Consider the following 25,309-nt stretch of genomic DNA (forward strand, 5'->3'; position numbering starts at 1 on the left):
ACACACACACACACACACACACACACACACACACAATGACAGGCACATTGTAGGCACTCAAAAAACAGTAATTATTATTTATATTTTGTTACTGTTCTTCTGAGATTCCTGCCTCTCACCAACCTCCCTCCAATATGACAATTGGTATTATTTAGGAGAATTTCTAAATCAGGAACTGTATATGTATAAGCTGCTTTGTCCTCATAACAATCCACCTGAGGTAGGTGTACGGGTCATCCCCATTGCACTGAGGAACACACAGAAGTTTTAAGTGACTGAATTGGGACCAGAAGCCAGGTGGCCTCGGTTGTTCTTGCTCTCCAAACCGCTGGGGAACACAGGGCCAGCGTCTCTATTCTCCTCAATAGTGACAGGGTACAATCACCTACAATGTTATTCATTATTTTCTCGATCTTCTCAGGTTGTGTTTCTCCTCTCTCTGCTGGGAAGACCTGAGTTAAATAAAAGCGAGTACCAAAACTATTTATCCTGGGGCTTTTTCCTGAAAGCATTCGAAGCCCAGGGAATGACTTGGGAATGAGAATCTCCGATGGTGTAGGTTAGATCACAGGCAGTCTGGACCCCACTAGGGATCTGGGTATCTTGCTGGTCAATAGAACTTTTGAGTAAGTGGGTCAGCAAAGGAGCTATTTCTAGTCCAGGCTCAACGGTGACCCTAGATTAATTCATTTCATTTCAACAATGCTCATGCCAAACATTATAAAAAGTGTTGGAAAGTAGATGGGGAAAAGGGAAATAAAAGATTCATAAGATGTCATTTTGGCACTCAGATAGTTAATAATCTAAAAGAGAGTCATAGAACTGAGCAAATATGGTGTAAGCTGGAAAGAATCTAACTTTTAATGATACTGAGATATTTGGGTTTGGATCCCTCTCTCAAAAGCATTGTGAGGCTTTATGATTTTATATGGATAAGCAACTTGGAGATTTCTGGGTCTCAAATGACTTCCTTGCAATCTTATAAAATGTTTCACTTAGTAGGATTTAAAGGGAATCATTTAATGTTCAATTTTAAAATTTAACATAATTTTAAATTTAAAAGGCTTTCACATTTTAAAATGATGGTTAAAGGTGAGATTTAGATTCTCATATAAGGTCTCCAATAAGCAAATTTCTGTGGATATAGGTAAATGATTTAATTTAACAAGGCTCATTACATTTTAGAAACAATTTTTTATTAGGAAGAGATGTTATTTGTATCTGACGACTGCACTAGCCTTCTGGAAAATAATATATATAGTAGGAGAAGTGGAGGAAGAGAAAAAGAGAGGAAGAAGGCAAAGAGAAAAAAGAGAGAGGAGGAAGAAGAGAGAGGAGAATACAGAGAAAATGGACATTGGGAGGAATGAAATACTGGGGCTGAGGAAGAGAAAGGAGTCAGGGATAATTCTTAGATTTCTGTCTTGCCTAACTGGATCATTGGTTGCGCCAAAAACAAGGAAATCTCAAAGAGGAATTATTTTACGTCCATTTCATATCTGATAGTTAATGTAAAAGATATTTATGATATATGATATTTTTAGCAGGAGGCACAATGGTGAGAAACCTTGGGAAAAGTCTTGGCCTCATGGAGTTTACAGCCTGCTGGAAGGGACCATACAGAACAATTATATGCATAAACATAAAGTTGCAACTTTGGATAGTGGAAACAAAGAGAAGTATATTGTGTTAAGAAATTTATAATGGACTTCCCCTTGCCAGGGAAGTTGTTACGAACTTCCCTGAGGAGGGGACATTTGATCTGAGATCTGATAAATGAACGGGAGTTAATTTAAGGTGAACCTATATCTCAATTTCCCCTGGAAAGTCTTGATTTATGCCTGTTGTCTTGCCCAGTGTAATTAGTGATAGTGTCTCTTTCACACTCAAAGGTATTTTCATTGGATTATTCATTATGTAATCACCCTGAGAGCAGCAACCCAGGCAGCAGGAATGCATGGCCAAAGGTCCTATGGCCAGAGGATGGCATATATAAGGTACCACAACAAAGCCAAGTGTACCATAGCAAAGAGAACAAAGTCAGTCAGGTGGGGCATGGGGTAAAATGAGGCTGGAGAAGTGTTAGGGTTTTGTAGCACAGGCCATGGAGTTTGACTTTATTCTAACAGAATTAGTAAACCATTGGATGATTTTAAAAAGATGATGTTTTCAGATTTGCATATCGAAAAACAACTTCAGGTGCAGTATGGAGAATGGATTGGAGCAAGGCAAAAATGACTAGTAAGCGGATCACTCGAATAGTCCAAGTGAGAAAAGATGGTACTTGGAAAGGGCGGTGGTGCTAGTAAAGAGATGAGTGGATTTTAGAGATATTTAATAGGTAGAATTGACACATGGTAAGGAATTGCATATGAGGGCCGAGGGAAAGGAAAGTATCAAGGATAATAACCTAGATTTCTGGCTTGCATAACTGGATGACTGATTGTGCTAATCACAGAAAAGGAAAATCTAGAAGAACCAGATTTGGGAGGAAAGGTTCATACACTCAATCTTGGCCATGCTGAGTTTAATTGTTAACTGAGATTTCAAAGCAAACATGTCAGGTAGGCAGTGGGTTTATGGATCTGGGACCCAGAGGAAATGTCTGAGATGGAGATAGAAATGTATAAATCAAATAAAACTATGGGCATATATGAAGTTGCCTAGGAAATGAAGTGAAAAGTGTATGGGGCCTAGTATCTAACCCTGAGCAACTGTAACACTTAAAGTTTTGCTGGAGGAGGAGTCTATAAAGGAGAAGGGGGAGCCACAGAGGTAGGAAGAAATGTACAAGCTCCTTACGTCACGGAAGGGAGTAATTCAAGAGGAAGGGGATAGTTCTCAGTTAGAGCTTGTTGAAAAGGTAAGAGAAATGATAATTGAAAAAAGTGCTCTGTATTTAGTTGAGCAATTCTAGTGAGGAATAGAAGCAGAGTTGAGAAATCACACAGATTTGGGAAGTTGGGAAAGTTTTATTAAGAAGCTGATATTTAGATAGGCTTTATGTGATTTGGTAAAATTTTGAAAAGTAGCATTTTGCAGTGTTGGCTTGCAACTGATCCAACTATGATCATCGAAATGAAGAGAAGGGCTTTTTAAGAAAAAATCATGCTGATCTTAAAATTGAAGTAATCTATAAGAATAATATTAATAATAAAATATAATTTGAAAATTGCACAGAGGATAAAACAGTTTAGGTCATGAAAATGCTTGTAAATTTTTGCAAAATATAGTGATACCCTTTCTAATTTACTTCCTATATCTAAGTATAATTCAAGAAAACATGTCTAATGGAAATTACTGCCAAGAAAAATACTTGTTGGGAAGAAAGGTATGGGCACATCAATGAGACTAAATATAATTAATAAGATAAAATGCCAACCAAATCCCAATGTCACTGAAGAATTTCTTGTGTTTTTTGAACTTTGAATCATTTGAGAGAAGTGTTTTAATGTATTGTTTGTTTTCATGTGCTTCTGAACTTCCTGATTCTGGCTGGGAACAAGGACAGACCTGCCAAAATACTGCAAGAAAAGATGTTGCTGATCACGGGCAGGAAATACTCAAAGTCCCACGAGATGGCCTGTTCTTAGGAGACTTCCACACCAAGTCTGCTAACCTTGGAAGGAGCATCAGGCCACCACACTCACTGCTGGAGCCTGTTCAGAGCCAGGAGGTAGTTGGGAGTTCTTTCCAGGCATCTGTGCCAACATGGCACTTGGGATTCTTTTAAGCTCCAAGTGTTGTTCATTTTTTGTTTATTTTTCAGAAGAAAAACAGATGGCAAAAACTGGATTCAGTAGAGAAATGGTTGAATTGATTATTTCATACCCATGTTATGTTGTTTTGCTATTAACACCACTAACATATTTCTATAGTAATAAATAAAATTTATTGAGCATTTAGTATGTGTTTGGTTACGTTCGAAGTATTTTCATTAATTAACTCATTTAATCCTCTTGATAACTCCCTTAGATATAAGTACTATTATTAATATCATATCTAAGAGAGGCGTTAAATCACTTGGTTCCAAGATGACATGGCCAGTGAGTGTGACGGCAGACTGGAAACCAGAGTAACTGCCTCCACAGCCTGCACCCTTAACTAACATGGTACCATTCTTGTTAAAACAGGTCTTGATCAGAAGTGAGAGGCATAGTACATTGTTAAGGTAGGGTGGATATTATGTAGTATTTAAAAACTGTTTTACAAACTAAAGAAATTAATAGCGTGAGATGCTTTTTACTACCTTTCTGAACTTGGTCTTTATCATTTTGGGCTTTATTCGATCTTCTGTTTTTTTAAGTAGGGGTAATAGTATCTGCCCTGTATACTCATACAAGGTAGGAATCAAATGAAATCATAGGATAAACTGTTTCGTCGATCACTCTGTAATAAAGTTTTATAATTAAGAATACTCTTGTTGATATTGCTATATAAATACTAAACATATATGATAAACTATAGATTATATAAATTCTATATTGTATTATCCTTTATATGTTACGTAAATAGTATTATTGATATTGCTATAAAAATCTAGATGAGTATTAAAATGTATTCAGAGTAAGGAACATTTATTTTCTGATACGTTAATTAAGCATGTGAGTTAAGGGCACTGTAGTCAAATGTGCTTGGGTTTAACAAAATAAGATTTAAAAAAATATTGCAATGTTATCAGCTAAATTGTATACTTCCAATCTCCATTAAACTCCCAAATTTGTATGTTGAAGCTCTAATCCTCAGTACCTCAGACCTCAGAATGTGACTATATTTGAAGACAAGTCTTCTAAAGAGGTGAGTAAGTTAAAATGAGGCCATTAGGGTGGGTCTTAATCCAGCCTGACTGGTGTTTTTATGGAGGACATTTGGACATGTGAAGAGATGCCAGGGATGCATAAGCGGAGAGGAAAGACCACATGAGGACACAGTGAGAAGGTGACCAACTGCAAGCCAAGGAGAGAGGCCTCAGAAGAAACCAAATATGTTGATACTTTGACCTTGGACTTCTTCTCTAGAACTGTGAGAAAACAAATTTTTGATGTTTAAGATATCCCCAGACTGTGGTATATTCTTATTATAGGAGAAGAGGCTGCTTCTACTGGCCAAGAAGATTCATCAGAATTGGGGGATTCAATATTCCCAGCTTCATCATGGGCTTCCCATATGTCCCTATTCCAATTTTCAGGATCCCATTCCTTCCAATCGATGTCCTCACTTTAACAGTAGACACCCTGCAATGTTGAGAACTCAATTTGTGTTGTAATTCAGCCACTAGCAGGATGAGATTCTAGGCTTGGTTTACAGAATTCTCAGCTCTGTAGCTACAGAAAATGAATCTCTTTCAGGACAGACGTAAAAGCTTTCAGGTCATTTAAGCAGCACTTGAGGTAGAAATTTGAATACCTTAGCTCATCCTTTTCTTTCTCTACTTTGTTCATCAACATGAGGAGCAATCGGCCAAATCTTATTATACTTGGTAGTTGGACAAAAATGGTTGAAAGAATCACATGCATGATTACTCAGAAAAGTGCCTCTTACAAGTGTTTGACAATGTTGATATTTTGTATATCTCTATGGCCATATCATACTATAGACTATCAGTGCTCTCTTTACTACTAGAAATAGAGTAATTAGCATCTTTAATAGGATTAGAAAACCTAGAACCAATCTAGAAAACATCCTCAATATTTTGTTCCTCTAGAACCACTCTTGTGCCCAAATCTATATTGGTCAGCTTCTGTTTTTCTAGAGGACCCTGATTAATGCAGGTGAGATTTTTCAGATCCTTCAATATATTAATGTTCTCTGTGAATACCCAAGGTGAGATCATCTAGCCTTTTCCAAACACAGTTGTCCACAAAACATGTTTTTAAAGTATTTTCTAAGATGATTGTTTTGGAGAAAATAACTGAGTATCCTGCTCTACACGAAGCTGTGAGTGTGTGTGTGTGTGTATGTGGGAGGTGTAAAAGCGCGGTGTGTGTGTGTGTGTGTGTGTGTGTGTGTGTGAGAGAGAGAGAGAGAGAGAGAGAGAGAGAGAGAGAGAGAAGAGGTGAGAGAGAGAGAGAGAAAGAAATACTTAGGTCAAAATCTTAACCCTGGAAGGAACTTAGATGTCCCCTACCTCCCATTCCTGGTATCATCACACCTTGCATTCTTGTCTTGTGTGATTAAGTCTACCTCTGGTTCAAATTTCATTTTGAAGCTACAGATCAACTGGATATTTATCCATTTATTCCTCCTATACGTTTTCGAGTGCCTACTATGTGCCAAGCCTTGTTCTTGGAATACAGACAAGATACAACTGTTCTCCTGGGGATCAGATTCTAATGGGGAGAGACAGACAATAAACAAAATCAACAAATAAATTGCCTATAGGGACGTGATGTGGATGCTATTGGGTGAAATAAAGCCGGGAAGGGGTGAGGGAGTGCTGGGTGGCCCGGATGGGGACCGGACTGCAGTTTAAATAAAGAAGGATCTATTTATTTAAAAACTGCTCTGAGGTGACTTGGAACAGACTTGAATGAAATGTGAGAGGTGTCACAAGACCATCTGGGAGGTGCATTACAGGCTCAGGGAACAGCAAGCATAAGACTACAAGGAACATGCCTGGTATGTTCTAGAAATAGCAAGGAGGGCAGCATGCGGTAGCAGAGAGAATGTGGGGCAAGTGGGAGCAGATAAGGGCAGAGAGATGGCAAGTGGGGAGGGGGTGGACAAGCAGGGAAGTAGTAGATAGTTTAGGGTCTTGGAGAGAAACAAGGAGTCACAAGAAGGTTTTGAATGAGAGTGACATGACCTGACTAATGCTTTTAAAGGATCGCTCTGGCTGTTATTGAGAATAGACTGTTGGGGAACTTTATACATTTAAAAAAGCACGTTGAAACGAATGTGCTATCTTTTCATATAACCCAGATCCTGTCTTGTGTCCTAGTTATGGTAAGTCCAGCCAGTCACTAAGGCCTGTTACTGTGGGCCCCCACTGCTCCACTGGTGTTTGCAGGGCCTTCTCTAGAGAAGGATGCTAAGCCACAATAAATATTCTGGCTTCACAGAGAAGGCAGAAAGTGGATCATGACACATGACCACGTGGCTACTTTATTCACCAAGTTAACATCAATTTTATAAGCACATAAGATACACAAACACGTATTTTAGGGAGAGAGGTGTTTTGGAGTATGTAATTTTATCCGTAAAGTTAATTAAACTGGTTTGTGCAGGATACATACTTGGAGGAAAGATTTTGCAGCATATTGATTTGGAATAAGGACTATTTAGGAAGCAGATAAACTATAAAACTCAAGAAATATTGGCTACTGCAGAAACGGTCCCCGAAACCTGCACTTCGGTGATCTGTGATGGGCCTTACTCATGATAGGATCAACTGTACTATATATTAATTTGCCCGATTGGAATTCTGCTGTGCTCTGAACATACTCCTCCCATATTGTGATACAGCCAGAATAACTAAACTCGATGACTAGACCGAAGTAGAACTTCTTTATAAACAGAGATCATTTGATGTTTTTTTTTAACCAAATAAAATTCAGATGGCTTTTGCCTTTTTATAGTTTTCTGACACTTTTCCTGTTCTGCATAATTCCACCAGGATTATTGACAGGAGTTTAGCAAATATATCTGCAAATAACTGGAATTATAATTCACAAGGCCCAGAAACTTGAATTTTTGCAAAACGGCCCTTGTTTTTATTGGTCTGTTTGTTTTTTACTTTCTTGGGCTTCCAGTCCTTCACACTGACCCTTTTAAAAACAAAGCTGTACCTCTTCTTTTGAATTCATTCTTTTTGACAAGAAAAAAGACCAGAAAATGAGCATTGTGTTTTTATTGCTTTCTATGGGTCTTCTGTGGCTCTTAACATTTTGCCTCTTTCCTAGACCATGGGCTGGTTCTTTTCCATGCTTATTCTTTAAAGAGCGTTTTAACAAATCCTTTAAAAATCCTCTTTATTACTGGTTTACGTCACATATTTGTGTTTGCCTTTCGTTAGATAAACCTTCTTCTGTCTTTTGTACATGCTAGTAATATTTTTTAAATATTTGAACCCATTAGAGAACTTTCTGTGCATTTTCATTGGCTTCTTTAGATAAATCTCTCTATTCTTGGTTACTGAGATATTTTGTGATCTTAATGTGGTTTCTATGTTTCTTATCAACAGACCCCAAAGTCCAAGAATATGTCTTAGCTATCACTAAATTAACTGAGAATACACATTATAATAAATCTATCTTCCAGAGTTTTCTGTCCTTATCAAATCTTATAGCACATTAGAATCTATTTTGATGGCAACATAAATATCTCGTTTTTTGAAAGTGAAGTCTAACAATGCCCTGGATTCCCTTTTTTGTGAATTGCACTGTGCCACTGTCTTCTTGTTAAAATTAAACCCAGAGAGGTAGTTCTTCAAGTCCAAACCCAATGACATGATTTTAATTTGTTTGAATTTGAGAACTGAGGCTGAAAAACTTATCCAAATGTATTGAAATAATTCCTATGGAGATGATAAATAAATAAGCACTAATATTCCCTCTCAATCAATATTCACTGAGTACCTATTATAATTCTATTGTACTCACACATTATTACATTAGGAATATAATAATATTATATTTATACTGTAATATTATATTTATAATAGAATATATTAACATTATTATTGATAATGGTATTGATAATATAGTAATAATTTATTATTACTATAGTAATATATTGACTGTGAGCAATATAACATAATGATGATTTTTATGCTTCTAGGTGATATTAGGAGGGGCAATTTCTTTAGTATCAATTGTTTAGTTTTTCACACCTGATATGCTGCTGCTTATGGCTTTATTCTTAAAGGTATAATTATAACTGATGAATAGATTCATGTGCATTATATAATTTCTTCTGTGATGACTACTAATGGTGCTTTGTATTACTTATCATTTTAGACATGCAAAAGTCTACTGCCTGTATTTCTCTAGGATTTCCTGCTTTTTCACTTCATGACACACATAGAAAATAACATTTGATTCCCATTGGGTTAAATGTATCTGGTTGCTCCAGTCTGGGGTTTTCTGGACTGGGAACTTGGCTGTCCTAGGCTTGCCCTGGGGGCAAGATGAAAACCCATTCACGACAAATTAGTTGGAAAGCTGATCTATTCATAAAGATGACACTACCTGGAAAAAACCCTCGAACACAGCTTATCATATATTTGACTTATTAGAATATATGTTTTTTGAGGTCATAGAATCAAAGAATCAATAGAATCAATCTTCAAAGAATCTTACTACTAATCAGAAGGCTTGCGTGGGGTAAGGTGCGTCAGAAACTTAGAGTAGAAGAAAGGGACCACCGTTTAAAGCAAATGTTTTTATTTCTCTGTACTGACATGGCGGTGGCCTGAAAAAAAATAAGCTCTTGCTCACCTGTAACCTTCTAGTCATATGATTCAGCAGGACGTTTTCTCTTATTTTTTTCCACTATTTCCAAACTGGTCAGGAATTTCCCTCTTCATTTCAGAATGGGAGGGAAAAAGAAACTAGATCAACATTCCACTCTGTTTTACAACTATCTAAGATCAGTTCTTTTCAATCAGATATTCTGATTTAATGAGTCTGGAGTGAGTCTGGGCTTAGGTATTTTTACAAAGATTCGCAGTGACTTGAGTGGGGAGACATTGTTGAGAACCGCTGATAGGTATCAGCGGAATAATGGGAATTTTGTAACTGAGCACACAAGTGAAAGGACACACTCCAAAGCACAGCTGTTCAGCAAAATAAAGACGAGACACGAGGCAAAGGCAAATAGTGCAGAAAGCAAATATTTATAATATGCATCCTCTTTGGGCATTTCTGAGTGTATCCTGTGGAATTTGGGCACTTCGGTTTGGGGAATGGATTATCACTGCTCTGATGAGCTAGGAGAGGCTTTGTGGAACAAATCAACTTGTAGAACATGTTGAAAAAAACAAGGTAGTGAAAAATATAGAGTGTGAATTCATAGATTGGCAAAAAAGAAGGGCCGGAGCAGCAAGTGGAGAAATAGATAGTTGAGTGGTTTGTTTGGGGAAAGAGAATTTGGGCAGGTGGGAAGCAGAGGAAGGGGAGGTAAAGACTCCTGGCCCTGTAACAAGCACCTTGGTTACTGAGCAAAAATTAGGGCACTCTGTATAAGGCCTGGCTCATAGGTAAGAGGATAACTGGCACATTTTTCCTTAGAAGGGCAATTGGAGCTGAGCAAGGATTTTGTCAACAACAATTTGTACTCACACTCCAAAGAAAAACTATAACAAAAATAATGCAATGCAGTACTGTTAAAAAGCCTTTACTGAAAAGATTAAGAGCACAATAACATACAGGCTTTCATATTATTTAGTATACAGAAGTTGAAATTCAAATCCTGAAGAAAAATAGAGGCAATGGTACAAAGCCTTGTTTTATTATATAGCATCTGTGATGCCATCTCTTATTTCTATAACCCCTTCACCTAGAAGTACAATTTTCCAAATTCCTAAACAAGGACCTTTAGGTTTGTAGTGTACTTTTAGCAATAACTCATCATCAGCTTTACTGAGGATTTATTTCTGGGTCTTTTCTAGAATATTCAGCATAAGCTCGTTCTCTAAACCCTGATGTTCAGACCTTCTCATGGCTATGCAAAGGATCCCATGCTACCCTGCCAATGGAAGAATATTAACTCTGATGGTAGAAAATAAACAGTCATTTCTGGGTCATTCAAGGTTAATGTTAATATAGGAGCCTTTGGATTAGTTTAAAAATCTCATTTGGTATCTTACAGAATCTCAGAGGGCCTGCACGATCACTAACAATCACTGTGTACATTTCTAAGATAGTTTGGAAAGACTGATGGTCCAGGGGGATTATATGCCTGTGGTTGGGCAGAATATCTGCAGCTTTTACCTAATACCTAAAAGTGCCTTCTGAGCACTAGAGATAGACAATAAGAGAGAAAAAGACACAAAGAAGTAAATGTTTAGAATGTAAGTTCTTTAGGGTAAGGTTCTGCCTAAATGTGACAAATATATGTCATAAATTTAAAAAGTTCAATAAATATTTTGTTATTTTATTTTATCCAAGTGCATTTTTCCCACTTGGGAAAATATATAAAGATGCATAAAATGTTCACTTTGGCAAACTCATTTCCACTTATTTCTTGTTTTTCGGCATTCGGAAAATCTACAACAGTGTCAATATAACATTCTGATTATGTTTTTCAACTTCTCCATTCATTTACTTGGCTTTATACAAAAATAATATTCAAAAGATGGCCCCAAAGAAAATATGCTGAGTACCAGGGTCATCAAGTGAACAATTGCATCTTTCTCTGAGACGGGAGCTGGGGAAATGGACCAAATTGCAGGAGGTAGAAGCACATGTTTGTAGTCTTCTCTTTTCTCCATTTTTAATAGCATGGAACCATTTATTTATTGACTGCTTGAAATAAATTCAAATAGAAGAACTTTGTAAATGGTGTAGTCTCTGGTAAGACTCACCTGATGCCAATCTTTTTTGTTATTTATGAGAGGGCCTCAGAGACCTTGAATGTCTACTCTTTTTATCCAAGAGTTCATGTTGTTGTGAGCTAAGGCCCTTTTGTCTGGAAAAGAAGCTGAAGAATAATTCACGAACTCGCAATTCTCCTAGGACTGAGCTGGGATCTCATTAAGACTCACATTTAAGTGAGCTTCAAAAAGTGATAGAAAATGAGGCACCTGTGTTCTCTGAAGAGTTTTACTTGTGTTTCACTGTTTCTAGGTTAGTAAGAATATTTCACAGCTCCCTCTGTTTTGTCCTGTGAGCAGGTGGGCAAAGAGTAGAGGCTGGGAGTCGGGGGAGGCTGAGGAAGAAGACCCCATTCTTGGAGTATTTATTGTTCTTTCCATTTACTTGGGTTTTCTTTTTCTAAAGAAAAAAATTTTCAAAATTATCTTACAGTTTTTAAATAATGGCTTTATCGAGATATAATTTACATTCTACAAAATGCACCCATTTAAAGTGTCTAATTCACTATGGTCATGTCACCCTGAACGTGCCTGATCTCATCTGATCTCAGTAGCTAAGCAGGGTCGGGCCTGGTTAGTACTTGGATGGGAGACCACTTAGGAAGACCAGGTGCTGCAGGTGGTAAAAAAAAAAAAGTGTCTAATTCAATAGTTTTTAGTGTATTCGCAGACATGTACGATCATCACCACAGTCAACTTTTGGACATTTTCATTACCTCATAAAGAAACCCTTTACTTATCACCTTCCGGGCTCTCGTCCCTACTCTCCTTGGCCCTAAGCAGCCACTAGTCTACATTCTGTCTCCAAAGATTTCCTTATTCTGGAGATTTCATATAAATGGAATAGTGTAATATGTGGACTTTTGCTCACTTGACTTTTACTCTCATTTTGCCTATGTCTTTTGTGGTAATGCATTGTGCTTTGATAACTTTAAATGCATCCCTGCTTTGTCTCCTAACACAGCTTATGCTCAGCCTGAGTCAGGGATGCCCAGCATATCCTCAATTAGTATTTGTGAATTTTTGAACCAATTTCTCTTGTTTCCTCTCCTAATACCAAGAGAAAATGTCTGTAATGTCTCTAAAAAAGGTCGCACTGACTCACCCCAAAATTATGGAGTAGCCATTTCTCTCTCTCTCCTTACAAGTATGACAACATGTTATAATACACATAGTATATGTAAAGCATATGCCATAACACATTACAAACTCAGGTCTTCATTTCCTGCACCGAGTCTTTACTACGCCTTAGCATTATCTGCTCTTCTCTCTCTACTCTGCCCAATTTTCAGGAATGCTCCTTAGCGACCTGCTGGCTTCCTGATAAAAGAAATCAGAGTAATGTCATCCTGTGGCTATGGGTGTATTGCCAATGGGATGGATCGCCCCAAAGAACTACCATTGATTATCTACTCTTCCTTATATGATTTAGAGAAAAACTTTCTCCCACCAGGATTGACTTGATGAAACCATGAAAAGTCTAACCATTTTGCTTATTTACATTTATTTATTTATTTATTTAAATTTCTGGGATAGTTCTAAGAGCAAAAGATTGACCAATTTCAGTTATAAAACGTTACTCTGCTTGCTACTTATCTACATTGCATTACAATCTCTAAACAAGCACATGAGAACAAATTGCTCTCAAGCTAGGAATATGTATATGTATGTAGTCCTCAAAGTTGGAATATGTACACGTAAGAAGAATTCTTTTATACTCCCTTTTGGAGAACTATGCTATTTAATTAGGAAGCATTGAATGCCTTAGACATTGAAAAGTAGGGACCAGAAATTACTCTAATTGCATGTCTAAGTTAATGCTTGCGAATCTCAAAAAACTGTTTTCTAATCAGCTAGTTAAGTAGTTTTCTAAAGTGCAAGTTAAGTAGGCCTCAGTTTTACAGAATTGACTTAAATTCCAAGTTAGAATAAATTTTGGGGGAAAATGTCTCTTGCTCTTCCTACTTTGTGGTAAGTAGACTTAGAGGAAAATGTATTTTTTCTCTTTTCTTGGAGGTAAAAAAGTCTCTTAAGGAAATTTTGAAGTTCTGTTTTTTTGTAAGCCAAAATTTTTGGTTCCTGGTTAGGAGCTTGAGAAAAGTGGACTGATGCATATAGGATGGTACATTAGTCACCTTCCGAAATTCACTTGTATTTGTTTATGTCTGCATTGTTAATCAATGTAAGATGCCCCGTCATGCTTTAATCCACATTGGAATCAGAGAATTATTCATCATAACAATGTCAAATGAAAGAAATATATATTTCCCTCTTCAATATCCTGTCTTTCTCATTCCAACCGATGAAGGGAGAATGGGTGGTTAAAGAGAAAAGTACGTACGTAACCACGGATGTAATTTGACACATAGAAACAACAAGCCCTTTTCTAGTTGGCATGTGAAGGTACTCTTTTCCCCAGAATCTGGCCCAGGCTTCCTGCAGTTTGGGTGGTGATTGGCACATTCCTGTGCCAATGGGAATAACAGCTGGCTCCTCAATATTCTTGCGCGGCAGCTGCTCCATCCACCTTGGCACTGTTTGCTCACAGCTTTAGTTGCTGACATTCTCAAGCTGTTGCTGAGTGTCTCTAATAACAGTTTTTACGTTTTTTATTCAGAGTAAAATATCTGCATCTTTAGTCCTTTGTCAAAGAGACGCAATGAAAATTGACCCTAAGATGAAATGCACACTTATAGTCAGATTGGTGTGAAGGTTTTATAAGTTACTGTGGATGTGTCGATCAGGAAAAAAGACACTAGATTCCTGTATCTACCAATATTGTAATATGTACCTTTTTGAAAAGTTTCAATATGGGGCCAAAGTAGAATAAAAGAAGGAGAGTGAAGGAAAAAAAAAAAAGGCAGATAGCATGTGGGAATATTTAAGAGTCAGTAAGACATGAACTAGAATACTGAAGTATATGTAGTATCATATTAGAGTTGGAAAGGAACATACTAACATAAGAGTAGATGCCAAAGAAAGGTACAGACTCGTATTTAGAATGGTGCAGAGTACTAGAATATTCCCTAAGCATGGGACTTATAACTCCATTTACCCAGATACATAAGCCAAACTTAGAAAACAAAATTATGGGAAAAGTTCTCTTTGACAAAGATGCATTTTGGTGGGGCCTAATCGAAAATGTTGCAGAATATAACTATCTGTTGGACAAATGTTAAAAATATCTACGTAAGAAAGAAGCGAGCACGACCTGGCAAAAGACTGTAAAACTTGGCGGATAAGGCAAAACTGTAAGGGTATTATGGGCAAACATTCTGAGGATGAGTAATCCAAAAAACTCACAAAGCTGAGAGCTTAATAACCACCTGAAGGTGGCATGAATTATGAAATAGTGCTGAGTCCTCATTGTGGCCTCTGCAGCTCAATCACCCTCTGTCATCTCGGTGTTGCCCAGTGAGATGGAGTACCGTGAGGCCAGGTCTTAAAGTGAGGAAAAGACACGCAGTAAATTCGACACCTAACATTCACTTCCCAGTATTGCAAGTGGAGCTGTTCTTGGAAAAGAGTGAGAGTTTTGAAAATTCCTTTCACCTTTTAATATTGACTTTTTTCCTTTCCACTATTTTGCCTCAACTCTTTGCCTTCAGCTTTGTATCCTCTGGATTGTCAGCTACTACTGATGAAAGTCAAGATTTCTGTATCTGCCTGGAGATGGTGATTGATTCCATCAGCGAAAAGTCAGTCTGGCACAGAGCTGCTTCTCTGAACACCCAGCCCCCCAAGTGCATTACAAAGGCAAGACAAACTGGGCTACTAGCTCAGAAGTTTTTGTCTTCGCTTTTTAGAAATCTCTATAAATTTCAGAACAAACTAGTACCAGGACAGCACTTCTGGCGTAAGTATGCAAAGTCAAGATACAAAAAAGAATTTCTTGACTCATTCTGTATATGTAGTTTTCTACGAAAAGAAAAACTTTTCTTTTTTCCTTCTGCTTCTGAGTAGTGAGCGATGCAGCAGAAAAGAGTGGTAGATCTATTTTTCTTTTCCTGTTTCAGAATTGGGAAGCTACATCAGGCTGTGAAATAAAAGACTAACCAACAAAAAGTCCTATATCTTTGGTGCATCAGTTACCATGTCAAGACTCTCTAAAGTGTGTCTAATTCAAAAGTCATCTCAGAAAAGATTTATCGTCGGGCTCAACTGGGGTGGGAAAAACACTGGAACGTTCATGTCCAGGATGTGCCCTACCCATTCCACTGGCTCTACTGTGAGTGCCAGGATCGAGCCATAGGGCCAGCCGTTGGCTGGGAGCTGAGACCCGGAAAGGAAAGCAGGGTGGAGAGAAAGGGTGGTGGTGATGGGTGTTTTGGAGAAAAAAGAAGGCTGTGGAGATTCTGTGGTGTGTATTTTCCATATCCTCGAAATGAAATAAAATTACTATCCCCCTTCCAACTTATTTGGAACCAGCGCTACTCCTAAGCTTTGATTTACTAAAGCACAATAAAAATTTCTCCCTAAAGGGAGAATACAAATAATTGTACATTTTAGATGTCCTGGCCTAAAACAAGATTCCCTTATCCAGGTGAAATACAATAGCATTTTATAGTTGCGAGGTGGTGGTGTCTGGAGATTACTTTTTACACCTAATACCTACAGAACACTTTATACTTACAAAATGTTTCCAACCACCTTTATTAATGAAGCCATAGTTAACCCTTCTGTCAGAGTCTACTGGTGTTTATCTTAAATCACAGAGGCATGAAATTGGCCCCACTAATATGGTATATTAATCACGGAGGCAGTAGTGTTGATATGTCTTTATTGCCTTCAGCCTGTGTGAAATCTCTCTTCCCTATTCTTTCTTTCCCTTTCCTTCTTTCCGTTGCTTCTTGAGAGCCTACCCCTAGAGTTCAAGCTAAAAGCACATTTCTGAAATAGTTCTTTAGATACTTCGGATGAAAGTGAATTTCAATCCACATTAACTAAATAATTTCCCATAGTATCAATTGTTTTGACATAGCATAGATTTGGCCAATAAAATCTTCTGTGTCAGGGAAAGCCACTCAGTTTCATTGAGGTTTCATCTAACTTTTAATAAACTTGGATATTTGGGTTTGGACTCCTTTCTCAGAGGTTTGTAAGGCTTCCTGATTTTACATGAATAAATAACTTGGAGATTTATGGATCTAAGTGATTTCCTAAGGGCCTATAAAATGTCTCAGTTAGGAGTATTGAAAGAGGAATATTTAATGCTTAATTTTTAAGTCAAATAAAATTATTACATAGAAAAGCCCTTCACATTAAGAACTATGATCGAAGGTGTGATTCAGACTCTCACACCAGGTTTCCAGTAAGCACATTTTTGTGAGTGCAGATAAACAATTTAAATTAACAACTCTATTTTCAGAAACCATTTGATATTTGGGAGATATGTCTCTGTATCTGATGAGCTTATGGCTGTCTGAAAACGAAAACCAGATAGAACAGGAGAGAGAGGGGAGGAGAGAGGAAGAGGGTGAGGAGGCCCCAAAGAAAATGGTTAGTGAAGGAGAGCCAATCATAATTCAGCTGTTCCAAGCCAACCAAAGCATCTGGTTTCTTTAATTTAGTACACTTCATACTAAAAGGCCAGTTTGTTTACACTGTATATTTTGAGTTATTTGAAATCTCTCTTCCAAGCATTGGGTTTGCAACTTCAGGGGAGGCCTTTCAAATGTGGCTGCAAAGTATCCCACATCAGTATCACGTGGCATGAGAGATACGGAAGAGAAGGAGAAAAGTTACAGATATTTTAACAGTAGTTAGCATGCCATTTCAGGATCTTTTTTTTAAAGCCAACTGAGAGAACTAAAAAATGCCCCCAGTTCAACCTCTATACCATGCAAATTAAGCCATTTTTCTTATGCAGGTGGGCACACATTCAAGTGGCTATGTGCCCTCTCTCAGTTACATGGGTATCTCTGCCTTGGCAACCCTACACTGTGTTTCAAAAATATTATTTACATTTTAACCGAACTGAAAATATACAAAGGTATCAACTACAACAACTACAACAAGAACTTATTTGGAATCCTTCTGGAAGGACTATTAGGGTTCAATTCTCACTCCTCTGTTTCTTCATGAATCCTGTCTCAGTGAGCTCATCATTGACAGAATTTCAGTTTTTACTTCTAAGTAGGGGTGCCCCAATGCTGTCCTCCAAGCCACTGTTCTTACTTAACTCCAGTCATGGGTTTCCAACTATTTCAAAAACGCTTCCACTTGGCTATACCACTTATCACCCAGATGTCCAAAACAAAGCTCAGCATTTTCCCTAAACCAACCCCTCTTAAATCTCCATTTTTATGTAATTGATGCCATCCTTCTCCTGATCAAGAACTTGGGAGTTAATTTCAATTACCTCCTCTCCTCCCCTCTAGCCCCTTGTTGGAGAAGTCTTTTGTCATTTGCTTTTTCGTATTCTTTAAATTTGTCCCTTCTTTCCACTCCCGTTGCTCTCTTCACTTGAGACCTGAGTTACTCAATAATTTCCTGTTTGATTTTCCTGTTTGTGAGACTCAAAACTATACACCTAAAAGCAAAGGCTGGAAAAACTCCTGAATATTATAGATAAACAGAAGAGACTTAACTCCACCTAGAAGAGATCCATAATTTGAAACCATTCACAAGAAAATTAATTCATAGCCGAGACATTGGCAAGCCATTAACTTCACAGTGCTACTGTGAGAGACAGGTTCTTACCCATTTATCTTTTTTTTTTGTGGTCCAGGCTAACTGCACGACTGACCTTGAGATGACCATCACAGCCTTTCCAATGTCTGGTAATATTTGGCAAATCTCTCCACCTTCTCAAGGTGATTAGATGATCAGTTTATTAATCTTTGACTTTTAAGTTCAGATAGGATAAAAGAAATTCAGACAGGAAAGTTTGCTCCCATTTCTCATGTCTCTCCATCTGGGACTGTTTGAGCTCATCAAGAGCCGTAACTGCAGCAACTTATGGACCAATAGCAACAGCAATGCCCAATGGGAAACACAGCTGAAAAACAGGAGACGAGAGCTGGGTGGTGAGGGCCTTGGTCACAAACACTTAAGGCCTCAGAGTGACTCCTTTGTTGCCTGTGTAATTCCCAATGACGTCAATTCTGTGTGATGGGTACTCTAGGGTCACAGGAAAGAATCTTACATTGCTTCACAGCTCGGTTATTCTCACTCAAAGCTGTAAACTGGTAGTTCTCAGAGTGTGGCCCTCAGATCAGCATATTGGCAGCAACTATAAAATCGCTAGAAATGCAAGTTCATAGGTTATATCCCCAACTGACCTATTGAATCATGATCTCTGAGATGAAGACCCAGGAAATTAGTTTAACAAGCTCTTCATGTGATTCTTATTCATGCAACAGTAAGAAGACCACTGCTCTAATGTATGATGGTGATAACTAGATATAAGCAAACAATCGAATATATAAACATGCAAATAAAAATGGGATAAAGAGCAATTTGAATAGAGAGTCTATCGCTTCTTGTATTTGCAATGCTTAAAATAGAACAAATCTCAAGAAACTTGCTGACTAAATGACCAAAAGGGTCTTATGTAGGTTGATGCCAAAATTCAAAATATTCCACATAGCAAATATTTTAGAGTTCTTTGCTAGTTTATTTTCAAGAAAGTTTATTTTCATCGAAATCTAGAAAATAGAACACAAGGCTTTCTAGGATAATGAGAATGTGATATGCATAGGAGGGCCCAAAAGTGCTCTTTTTTTCTGTCTTAAGATTGTTAAATGTAGTTAACATTTCAGGTAGATGTTCTGATAATAACCTCTCTTCCCTCAAAATAAATCTTAAAAGACTAATTTATTTTTTAATCACGCAATTGTCTTTGAAACCATTCTAGCTCCCTTCCATTTGTCCAACTAGCTAGTAGATCCTGAAAATATTACCTTCCAATATTTATTGACTTCATCTCTTTGGGTACTTTCTAGATCTTCTTAAACTCCCTTAGTATAAGCATTAATTTCTCATCTGAGGCACTGTTGTCACCATCTATTTGGCATCTCTCTCTCTCTTCTCATGTGTGTCGCCCTTTCGTCTATTCCTTCCAAACATGCCACCTTAATCTCTCTGAAATTATGAATCTCTCTCGTCATTGCCATGTTTAAAACCATTCGATGGCTTTATATCACTTTCAGAATGAAATAGAGGGCCTCTCATCACTGGACCCTTCCTAATTCTTCAGCCTTATTGCCTGCCTGATTTACTGTTCCAACCTTATCAATTAACTTGCCCTTCTGCAGACATTGTGTCAATTCTCCTTTACCTCTGCTGGGATATGCCTACCCACCTTCACCATGTGGCAAATTTGTAGCTATCCTTGACGACTCAGTTCAAATATCTCCTCCTGGAGAAAGCTTTCTTAGACCACATCCCATTCATGCATATGGCAGTGGATGCCTCTCTGTGCAGCACTTCATCCTAGCATTCACCGCATCTTGCTTCTCTTTCACCAAAGAACTTCATAAGGACAGGAGCCATTTCTTATTAATGTTTGTAGAAAAACACTTGGATCTTCTTTTAGTACATAGCAGCTGCTCAATGAATGTTTATTAGCAAAGGAATGAATAAATAAGTAAAGACAATAGTTCTTCCAAGAGCTGCTCCTTAGAAGAGAGATTTGAGAAAGATCTTTCCATCAAATGATATCCGTTGAACAAAAAATGCTCACAAGCAGAGATAAGACAGTTCACATCAAATAAAAAATGGCTGCAAGTCTTCCTACAGACTTCAAATTGAACCATTTTGGGAACCTATAGAAACTAGAAATCTCTTTTCATGCTGTTATTTTCGTCTCATATTTCCATACTCCTACTAGGACTGGGGGAAGAGGTGTTGAAATGAAACCCCTATTTTGAAGAAGTTGAAATTTAAGTGGAAGGAAGAAGGAGAAGAAATCTTCTGTGAGAATGTTCATTCTCATTGCCAAACTTTCAGCCTACAGAGATTTAAGGGCGGGCTGAGGGGGAACTTTTTGTGTGAGATTGGAGAGCATGTAACTTTAGGTGCTTAGGCAAACTGAACATAAATTCTGAAAATTGGTAAGTTTATCTTTTCAAATTTTGGAACAAGACTGGAATTTAATTTTGTATTATGTTCTCTAGAGACACAGGGACCAAAAAGAGGGAAGGGTTATTTGCTCAGCTTGAGAACGTGATACCAAATACAATTTTTTAAATTCTTTTTCTCATCATTATATCATAAGATCTAGAGGAAATGCAGGTGGGTGGTTGTTTTGGATCCAGTTCCCAGACTCTACTGCTCATTAATTGTCCTATTTTATTTATATTCTGATATTTGGAGTGATTTTCCCATGCTGAAGTAGGGCGGAACTCAATTTATCAGGAGCTCTTACCTTCAATCTCTCACACTCATTCTGAGTGAGCAAGAGCCATGAGGTCTCAGCGGAACAGAGTGTCATGAAGAGAGTCACAAGAACAACTGGGAGCTATAATCTTTGAGAAATCATTGGATATAGTGGAAAAGTCTTTCTCTTTGCCTTCTCCATCCAAATGGCTAGTCTCTGAGTTGTGACTTTTGGCTTCTAAATTTGGGATTTAACTGTAAATTATGTTGGCAAGAGTCAAAAGTCAAAACGCTTGGAAAATTCAGGTGTAGAAAAAAAAAAACAACCCAGCCCATAAGTGATCTGTGTCTGAAGAACATTTGCTTCCAATACAGAAAGTCCAATAGAATTTTCTGCAATGATGAAACTTCTGTCCTGTTCAATAGTGTAGCCATCAGTCATATTCGATATTGAGTCTCTGAAATGTAGTGCAACTCAGGAACTGAATTTTTAATTTTACTCAATTTTCATTAATTTAAATTTAAATAGTCACACATGGCTAGTGACCACTGTATTGAACAGCACAGTTTCAAGATATGGTCTTAACGTGCATAACAAATATATTGAACGTGCAAAGTGATTGTTTTTAAAAAGAATGAAGCCAGGGTACTCCTGTGCCTTATGGAAGTTTATCTACTCACTAAGAGCATATAGTTCTCCAAGTCAGACGACAATGTGAAGGGCATGATCCCAATTATATAAAAGTGCATGTGAGTCCATACAGAGACATCTAGAAAGGTATTAGCCAAATAGGTTTTCCCTGGGCAATAGAATTTGGACTACTTTTTCTTTGTCTTTTCCTGAAATTTTTTAAATTGCCGTAAGCATGTATAGATTTTTTAAAATAAGGCTATTTTATGAGTGTACAGTGTACATCTTTCAACATTATTTAGTCTAAAATGTATATATACTTTTAAAACATAAATTCAGCCACCTCTTATGATATAATGTGCACTGCCCAAAAGAAGATTTGGAAATTGCACACAAAGTTGTGTGTTCCTTTTGCCAACTGAACAATCCAAAGAGATTCCTTTTCTTTTTGTCTTCTTAAGATACCAGCTTTTCTTCTCCCCCCAGGATATTTAAAGTGTTTTATCACCACTGGCATTCTGAGGTACCCTTGTGGTATCATCACTCATCTGGAACCAGGATGCTCAGATACCTAAGGTTACTTTAACTTTCAGGGTTTTTTTTTTGTTTTTTTGTTTTTGTTTTTGTTTTTCAGGGAATCAATTAGGTTTGGACTAGAATGGATCTTGCAGGGGTAGCTGAGAAAGAGGCAATTCTGATCATCAAAGTGGTCAGGTGGGCACTCATTCACGTTCCTTAAGTCAGATGTATTGTGAAGAATGAGTGGGCTTATAAGCTAAATGTTGGAAAGGCACTCAAGGAATAAAATTATTCATCAAACGCCTATCTAAAGATGAGTAGTGCACATTCAGGAATTTTTTTTCCCCCAGATGAGTTGGTCTTTTGAAGGCTACCTTTTACAGTGTAAAGTCATATCCTCTTTGTACCTGACCTACAACTCAGCTCAATATTCTTGCAGAAGAGGACCATGTGCCTGTGCTAGAACATCATTCTCATGTGATCTCTCTTTCCTCGATTTATCGCCTGGCACCATGGAGCACTCAGCTCACATGTAGCTTGGCAGTAGGCTCATGTTCAACTGAACTGAATGTTCTATCCAGTAGCTAACCTCAATTCACCTTGGAATTAGATTAGAATCAGGAAGTCTGGCCAGGTTTGAATTAGCAATGGATGACTCCATAGGATTTCAAATAATCACGGAAACCTGCATGCATGTATGTGAGTCAGACTAGACCTCCAAACACATTCATGTTCATTATCAGGTAGCTCAGTTTTTCAATAAACAAGAAAAGAAAGTATGCCAGATATTTGAAAAATAAAAAATCCAGGACTGATGGAACTGCTTTCACAAGCATAATTACAGCAATATTATACAATGCAATAATAATTATAAAGATTTAATTTATAAAATCCTGCTTTTTGAAAGATATCTTAAAAGCCTTTAAGATTAATAGTCATTAAAAATTTTTCATTTAAAAATATACATTAAAATATATACTTCATATGAGCCGGTTAACCTAATATTTTAAATTTAATTTTAAATATTAAATTTAAATATTAAATTTTAAATGATGTACTATACATCATTTAAAAAGTCAACTAATACTATGAAGATTATGACAACTAAAAAGCAGTTCTCTTTCTCACCACCACCCAGGCCTCAGTCGCACACCCCATTGGTAGTTATTTTCAACAGTTTCAGATTTTCTATTAATGTATTTACCTCCATATTTATAAAGGATATGTTTATATTGTTATATCTTAATTTTCAGTTTTAAATATCTAGAGGTGATTAGGAATTAGCACTCTTACACATCCTTCCTTTATACCCTCCCTCACCCCACACTTTTCATTCCCTAATCATTCCAACTTGGGTTAAATCATATCCATTATTACAGTTTTATAATATTTCAGAGCTGAGCCACATTGGGTACTATGTTCATGTTTTCTTTACTGTACATCTTTTTTTTTTTTTACGTTTGCTTAGTCTTCTGTGTCTCCAAAATAATGGTAAAATACATTAATATTGACCAGCACAACATATGTAATATTTTTCTTATCTTGTCCATTCTGCTTGTAGGCCTCTTTCCTGTTGCTATTTGTCACTGTCTTCCTGGACTTCTCTTTCCTTCTTTTCTGTGTTGAATTCTCTATTTTGTCCCTCTCTTCCTCTCTCTCTCTCTCTCTCTCTCTCTCTCTCTCCTTCTACCTCTGTTTATATCTTGATTTGGGTGGAACACATACACTTGAAGCTCCCTGACAAAGAATACATAAGAAAAAAAAGTTGACATCTTATATACCTGCATATGGTTTATGCTATCTTCATTCATTGCTAGGGATCAAGAGAGAATTGGCCATTTTCCCATGGGCCCCCTAATGTGAATAAATTTAGGTCTTTTTCCTGGTTAGATGACTTTCCACAGTAAAATGGTTTGGGTGCTGCCAGTTAGTAGACATATTTTGACTTCATTGCCATGACCTTAGTTAGAATGGTGCCTCACTCCTTCCCCACGTTTTCCTATGTTCCATTGTCTATAACGTTGCTGGCTTAACTCCCTCAGAGAATAAACCCTAGTCTTCTGCTGGGGTAGAAGGGAGGTATTTGCTTGGGTGTCTGTCAGCAGGGAAGAGATCTGGGAGTCTAACTGCCATCCACATCAACTTCAAATCAATTATCTTATTTTTAGTACTCTTCCACCTCCCTTGTCCTCCCAGCCTGCTCCCATTTTTACAATTCCCTGGTGCCTTCAATTTTTGAGGCTTTCAAAAGTCTGAAGCACACATCGCCCTACTTTGTCCAGGTTTTCTCTTCTGCAGGTACTTAGTGGTACAAAGAAGTAAACATCATTCAGTCACTACTTGTGCATCTATTTTCCATCCTCCAAATATATCTCTTGTTTATTGATGTCTCCTTTTCTATTTTTTGTGGGCTTTTCTGATAAACAAGTATGTTCAACCTACCACATTTATCTGCCCTATACAAAATAAAGACAAAGCATATCATCACTGTCTAGATGCAGAAATTGAGGCACAGAAAATAAGATATGCAATCAAAATTCCAGAAATATGAATGATGTGGTTAGGGCTAGGGTTTGTCCTCTCTGCCTCTGACTAGTCCTGCTTCTTCTTGAGGCATTGTCTGTGAGGATTCATTATATGACCCAGGTAATTCTTTTCAACAGTGAGGACCATTCTCAGAGATCACCCTAACAGGAGTTGCTCCAAGAAGAGGGAAAGGATGAAAGGGAAAAAGTAATTAAGGAGAAAAGGAGGCCGTTGAATAATATGTATTGTAGGCACTCTGAATTACAATATGTAACCGCACTTCATCCAGAATTAGGTCTTTAAGTGATAAACTGGTGATGTTGCAAATTAAAACATACTAACTCATACAGCTGGAGCAGAGATGGCATGGCACTCATCCTGATTTTAATGGGTGGGAGAGTGAGAAGCATCATGATCTTGAGTGTTTCACAGCTATTGTGCCAGCTCTAAAACATCTTATTGATTATGTACGAAGAAGAAAAGTCATCAACAGCTTTAATACAGTTCAAGATGCTTTCTTTTTTATAAAAATCTGTAGGGGGTTGGGAGTTTTGCTTAACATTTGTAATCTTAGTACATTAGCAACGATTTATATGATATTGCAGCTTTCTGAGAATACCAACATAATTTTAAGATTCCTTCTCTCCCTTAATGTTTTGAAAAATTCAAGTTTAAAAAAGTTTAAAATATGCTTTTGTTATGATTAAAGAGAAATACTCAGGAGAGAGTCAGAGATCTAGTCATACAGAGTGAGATGGTGGCTTGAAAACATTATATTT

General features: G+C 37.3%; 1 protein-coding gene and 1 pseudogene across 3 annotated transcripts in view; one reads left to right on the forward strand and one right to left on the reverse strand.

Moving 5' to 3' along the window:
* The window catches only part of PDE7B (phosphodiesterase 7B), a 279,990-nt gene that overhangs the window by 77,248 nt on the left and 177,433 nt on the right, over positions 1-25,309 (reverse strand). The gene's annotated exons all lie outside the window — the stretch shown is intronic.
* On the forward strand, positions 12,037-12,155 carry LOC120615856 (uncharacterized; annotated as a pseudogene).

This window comes from Pteropus medius, unplaced genomic scaffold (genome assembly GCF_902729225.1).
Source record: "Pteropus medius unplaced genomic scaffold, Ma_sr-lr_union100, whole genome shotgun sequence".
Taxonomy (NCBI): domain Eukaryota; kingdom Metazoa; phylum Chordata; class Mammalia; order Chiroptera; family Pteropodidae; genus Pteropus; species Pteropus medius.